The sequence below is a fragment of the Triticum dicoccoides genome, chromosome 1A (genome assembly GCF_002162155.2).
Source record: "Triticum dicoccoides isolate Atlit2015 ecotype Zavitan chromosome 1A, WEW_v2.0, whole genome shotgun sequence".
In the NCBI taxonomy this organism is placed as follows: domain Eukaryota; kingdom Viridiplantae; phylum Streptophyta; class Magnoliopsida; order Poales; family Poaceae; genus Triticum; species Triticum dicoccoides.
In genome coordinates, this window is record NC_041380.1 from 561,816,180 (window position 1) to 561,822,848 (window position 6,669).

Genomic DNA, 6,669 nt, shown 5'->3' on the forward strand with positions numbered 1-6,669 from the left:
TCGATCCACGGCTCCCGCGTCAAGCACCCATCCGCCCCGGTCAAATATGGATCGGGGATATGTGCCTCCGCCGCCAGTGCCATGTCTGCGCCCTGCGGTCCCTGTGACCCCTCCGGAGGTTTCAGCTGCGCTGCCTTGCCATAATGGCGGCCACATCCGCCCGTCTGCCGAGCTGATGAGCCCCTGCTGCCTCACCTCTGCTGTGAATGCCGGCCAACTCAACACCTGTGGGCATGAGGCAGGCCGCCCAAGCATTCAAGGCCGTTGTTGTCGCTACCTGGCCCTGGTCACTGCGCCTTCGTCTGCCGCGACCCCGTTTGATGCGCACGTTGCTTGGTAAACGACCAGCGGCGCGCAGCTGCTGCAACAAGTGCAGGCTTCTTAGCTCCCTCGCGAGCCTCATCGTACCGCCGCCGCTTCCTCGCCCTTGACTTGCTGCTGCGACGGTCCAAGATCCTGCTCCTCGGTTCGGTCTAGGCAGGGGCTGGCCTCTTCCCCAACTTGGCCAGCCACATCTATCAAATTCCACCGGCATCGGTTCGATGCCACGACTTGATGACTTTGTAGTCGTCTCGGCCACACCGGAGAGGCAGGCCGAGTCGACATCGCTCATTGTGGGGCAGACCAAGCTCCTCCGCGCTGAGCTTCGCGATTGCATTGCGCGTGTTGGGAATGTTTTGGCAAGTGCAGAGGCTGTTCTCGCCAAACACTAGGTTGTGCCCATTGTGACCCCGCTTCCCGAGATCTAGGTTGTTTTGTCAGTGGGGAGGCAGGAATGTATGGAGATCTCTCCCCTCGTGTTACATCTTGCCCGTTGTCACTGCCTGTCATGCCGATTGCTTCCGAGGGTGAAGCTGTTGTCGAGGTCGTGGCTCCGGTGCTGTAGATTATGCTTGAGTTGTAGAAGCTCTGTGAGGAGCCCACTTCGCCTATTTCGATGGTGCTTCCTAAGGAGTCGGGGTTGCTTGGAGGGGCCTTGACGATGCCAACAGCAACCTCACCGCAGTCGTTGGAGCCCAGTCAACCGCTCGCCTTTGTGGACCGTGAAGGTTCGAATGCTGTTGTTGCTCTCTCACCTGTGGTTGTTGGGCAGGCGACGCCTGACGTGGTAGGTACTTTGGCTCCTAATTCTATGACGATGAAGCCCGTCTTGGATCATGAAGCTATGTTGGCACGTATTGACGAGGCGGTCTTCAAGAAAAAGCTTTGTGGCTTGCTCACCTCCTTGGAGGCAGCTAGCCCTGGGTTTGGCAATGTGATTGCTTGCCTCCTAGCAGAGGAGGCTTCTACGGGCAAAATTAGGAAGGTGAAGAAGGTTTTTAGGAGCATAGGTGAAAAGAGTGGCACCCTTGGTAAGGTGTCCGTGGCTGCTTAATAGATGATACATAGTCTCTTCGACCATCATCTCCAACTGGCTCGCCTTTGTGGATTTGGTGGTATGTGTTGTCTTCAGCCTTGGTTTTGTTGGGGGTTTCTTTGCGACATAGAAGTGTGAGAGATTGTGGTTGTTGCGACTTATGTGTGTTTGTCGGGTTGACCATGGGGTCATGGAGTTTCTCTCTTAGCGAGTAGTCCGCATGTGATCTATATGTAGCGGTTTTCGCCCAGTTTTCCGTTAATCAACTGGGCAATTCTCTTCTTCTTAATTAATCGATAAGGCAAATCTTTTGCCTCCGTTTAAAAATAATAATATCAAAAACTGATAAATTAAGATTTTTTTTCTGAAACTGAGTTGGATATCTTGGCAGTGGGTGAATCTTGGCGACACATGTGAGTTACAGAAAATTTGGTGTGCAGATCAATACCGGGTGTGCCATTATCAAGGAATTGATCTTAACAGAAACGACATCATCACCTTCACTTTCTCATTCTGATGTTGAATCATGGTTACCGAACCGGAATCGTGTTCTTTAGCATTCTCGTCAGTGAAGTATGATGAGGTGAAAGAAGGAGAATGTGACCACTCTGCATCAGCAGGCTCTAAATATCTGATTTGCAATGCCAAATTAATACAACTGCGCATGGGAAGGAGCATTCCATGGCAACCACCAGCGGTGCGGCCGGTAAGTTGTGCGTGAGCAGAATGCAAGAGTGACTCCGCAGTTGTATTCTCCCTGCAGATCGAGTGCGGGAGCGCTCACGGGTACCGTCGTCCAGTCCACTGCACCCCGTGGATGCCGTTGGGCGGACCACCGACGGCTCTAGGTCACAGGCACCGTCAAAAGGCACCTCGACCCGAGATTTCGTACTAACAAAGGAAGGACATGGTTCCGTTCACATCGCATGCATGCATAATAAGCGTCTCACTTTGCCTGTTGCCGACATGCTCCAGTTGGAGTATTTTCTTTAGTTTTTGCACCGAAAGGAAAGGTTGCCGCGAGCTTTACCACTCATTGCCGTTCACATCACATGGTGCTGCCCACCCACCTCTGAAAGGCATTAGAAAACGTCTATCTTGAATAGTTACTTCCTGCAGCATGCCAGGTAATACTAGTAGTCAGGGGCGGAGCTCAATGGGCCGACCCCGAGGCACAGGAATACGGGTCCAATTTCATATTTACTAGTACGTGTCATCTGAAAAAGGCTTGGGCATCAGGGTTGAGATGAAGCGGTGCATCAGGGTCCACGATCGCAGCCGCATGACGGCCTACGCCCGCACATGCGTCGTCCACGTCCGCAACCCACACAGCCCACAGCCCACAATTGGGCCACGCAGCGGTTTCCAATCCCCACTCCCCGCCGCCAAGTGGGAGCGGCCGATCGAGGCGACGCCATGCGCAGGAGTGCCGTGCCGATCGACGCGACTACGCCGGCTTCGTGAATCCATCTCGGCAAGAACGTGATCTACTTTGTCCAATCGTTCGTCTACACTTCAGATTGCAGCCAATTCTAGTTCTGTCTGGGTAAAGCCCTTGCCTCTTGTCTAATTCTTTTCAATAATTATTCTCAATCCTTGTAGTTTTTTCTATGAATTTGCAATCAATCGATTCCAAAAAAAAGCAAAGGATATATTCACTGCAAGGCATATATATACATCTCTCCTTTCGTTTTCCTTTGCATAGTAAATGTTCTGGGCATCCCACATTTGGCTGCTAGGACTCCATTTAAATCAATGGGTTCTGGCCGAACATAGGCATTGGAATTTGTAGTTGTCAAATTTTTCATGTCCCACGTGGAATTTGCTAGTCAAATTTACATATACCTTGGACATGTTCTTATTCAAAAGTAAAGCATTATCACAAGATCTCCGAAAGAATTGAATCTGGAAGAGGAGATCCATTTCGATAAGGGCAAAAGGAAATTGATAAAACATGAACATCCTAATTTGAGATATTCGGTAAGAAGGAAGTACTTGGCTAATGAACATTGTCAGCTTGAGAAAATAATTTTTAAATATTTGAGAGTTTGGGACTAAAAATATTGGTTTCAAGAATTAAGAGCCGGCTTGAATTTAGCTACTTAAATATTTTCATTTCACCATTCTTCTTTGTTCCACTGAAAAATTTAATTCTATTCTTGTTATATTGTAGGATATTAAAACTTAGTATCTGATGGCGTATTTTGGAGATTCGAAATGGAATACATCATTTTCAAGTAATTTTATTCATTGTTTCCTTGTTTTTCTAAGCATTTGACGGCTATGTTTTGTATTTAATCAGTCTTCTATTATGTCAGCTATAAGTTATAAAATCACACTTCTATTTAGTATGTCGTTACTTGAAATTTTACACCATGTTAAAGTGGTGCATCAGGGTAGCATTTCCTCCAGCTCCGCCCCTGCTAGTAGTGCTTGGATTAGGTTCAGACAAGCTGTCTTCTCAAAGCTCCAACGAATGGACGCTTCACGGGCGCCGGCGGGAATAGCTAGGACCCTGTGGAAAAAAGGATCCCGTCGGGGGCCTGTTTACAAACCAATTATTATTAGTCGGTGTCGCTCCTCCCAACGTATAGTGTTCGTCCCTGCTTTTGGTGACTTTAGCTGATCATTAAAGCAAAGCTAAAATTACTCTACTACTTCATTTGGCTGCCTGCATGTATACTCCTGCCTCAAGCGCTTTGCAAAGACAAGTTTTTAAAAGACCTCTCATAGTCGTCGTTGTCTTGGTCCTCCGCACAGCTATGAACAATATGGAATTTCTTAAGATTTTGTTAGTTGATATTTGAGACAATAAAAACATCAACCAGGACCCCAAAATGCTCTCCGTATGCCAGATGGATAGGAGAGACAAAAGAAAAAACTTCTCAAACTGAGGTTATCGAATCCTTTTCATTTGTCCATACGTCTTCAAACCCCAACTTAGCCCATATGTGCGAAGGAAATGAGGTGCCCGGACGTGTTTGGATAGCCCGCCATGTCGGACTCTGCCCACCCTGGACCACTTTCTCTCTTTCCTTTTTTTCTCTCTCCATCCACATCAACCATATTCATGTGTCCGGATAATTTGGAGGGCCACAACCGCATGCTCGAACAAACGAGAGGTGTGATGTGAACACACGAGAACACTCTGAGAACATTGTTCATGGACAAATGGCGGGGGGGGGGGGTGGCAAATTAGCCAGTCTGGGAGGCCATTTCCAACGCGGATCATCAAACAGATGCCCTCCAAATGTCCACGGACATGCCAAGACTTCATCCTTTTCGAGCGGATCCGGGAGGCGGTGGACCAGCGGCGGTGGCCTCTCCGTCCTGCTCTTTGGCCTCATCTCCAAGGTCCGCAAAAAGCATGATGCGCTCAACTTCACAAATGAAGATTTCTTGGCGATCGTGGTAGACAACAAGCTTCGAGTTGGCGAGGAGCACCACCAGGGCAGCATCATCCGCCGCTCCATTTATTTGCTCCTTTGCTGCGAGGTGCTATGCCTCATCCACCTTCATGAGGCAGTATTGCTTCATATGTCGTCACCCTCGTTTGATGCGGCGTCAGACCACCTCGAACCTAACGGATGCGAACTCTGCGACGGGGTCAAATGCCATCGCCTCCTCATCTGCAGGATCCATGAGCGCCATGGGGCCATCCCCTCCTCCGAAGTTGGCTTTGCAGAGCTCGAAGATTGGGCAGCCGCAATTCGGGCCGCACCCACCTTGGCGGCAAGCACCGCACGGTGCTTCGCCATGAGTATAGTTGATTGCACCGCATGATCCTCTGCCACACCATGGAGATGTCGTACATGGCCTTTAGTCTTAGAACGTCGGGCCTGCGCGAGCTTGGATAAGAGCAGTGGCGCCATGGAAGTTTGGGGAAAAAAAGGGGGAAATGGGTCGGTTAGGGTTCGGGGGTCACCGACCTCCTTTTAATTGTCTGGAAGACTCCTCAGGTGCCACGCCATGAATATCGATAGGCAGACTGGTAAGCTTCGGTGCGGAAGAAGAAAAACACAGGCTCATATGGGGTTTTAGGTGGTCCGAGCTGTTGGAGTCCGATGTGGCAAACGTCCGGACTCTCCCGCTCCGCCCCTTGAGGCCGGACCAAGAGATTTTAGACATCAGCCTATATCCGATCCAATATGAGTGTCCATGTTAAAGTACTAACAATATCCAGACCATCTAATCTAAACATACGAGGATGGAGCAGAGGTCCGAGTTGGGGATGCTTAAAACCTTGGCGAGGTGAACGAAGTAGAATGAGTAGATGCCTTACCTGATTGTAATTATCTATGTTTGTGTGGTGCTTTATACCGTTGGTGTTCCTTAATAGATTTGGGGGCTTTGTTCGGAAAAAGAAAAAGTTGATGGATGACATGACCTACAAGAAGATCAAGATCCAAATCATGTCTCCTGACTGTGTCCCCTTGTGCATTGACTGACCTGCGAGGACACACTTAAGGTCCCTTTGCTTAAGAAGGAAGGGACAAGATCCAGCTACAGCTGGCCACAAGCATATTCGCAGAAGGCCCCTGAAAACTTCTACAATGGTCCTCGCATTATGCAGAATGGAGCAAATGAAAGAACGCTTTTTTTTTGTTTGAAAGTGATTTTTTAAGAAAAACTTTCGATCTATTCATTTTCAATCACGATAGTGAAACGAATATCAGAAATAATAAAAAATACATCTAAATTCGTATACCACCTAGTAATGACTATAAGCATTGAAGCGAGACGAAGACGCGCCGCCGTCATTGCCCCTCCCCGCCCAAGCCGGACAAAATTTGTTGTAGTATACAGTCGGAAAATCATCGTGCTAAGACCCATAGAACTAGCGCACCAGAACATCAACTGCCATCGTCGAAGACTAGCGTAGATCGCAAGGATACAACCTAAAGACACACATAAATAGACGTAACTGGGAATTATATGTACTACTAGCTCAGCTTAGCTCTCTTCTCTTGGAACCTACTCTCCGTCTCAAAATAAGTGCACTAATTTAGTATAGCTTTATAAAGTTGTACTAAACCAGCGACACTTATTTTTGGATGAAGAGAGTATAATTTGTTTGAACATTTCTTAATGAGATGAGATGTTACAAAAAGTAGTTTATGACAAGAAGTGTTCTAACAATGGTAGTACTGATTACCTTTTTGTGCCAAGAAATATTCTAACAATATTCTAGGTGTGTTAATGACGCTCTATTTTTGAGGAAAAAGCCAACACTTTATTAAAGTAGCAGCACACTTGTATTTTTGACATCAGAAATACAGAACTTCATGCAGACATTTTTTTTGGTTGCGGGA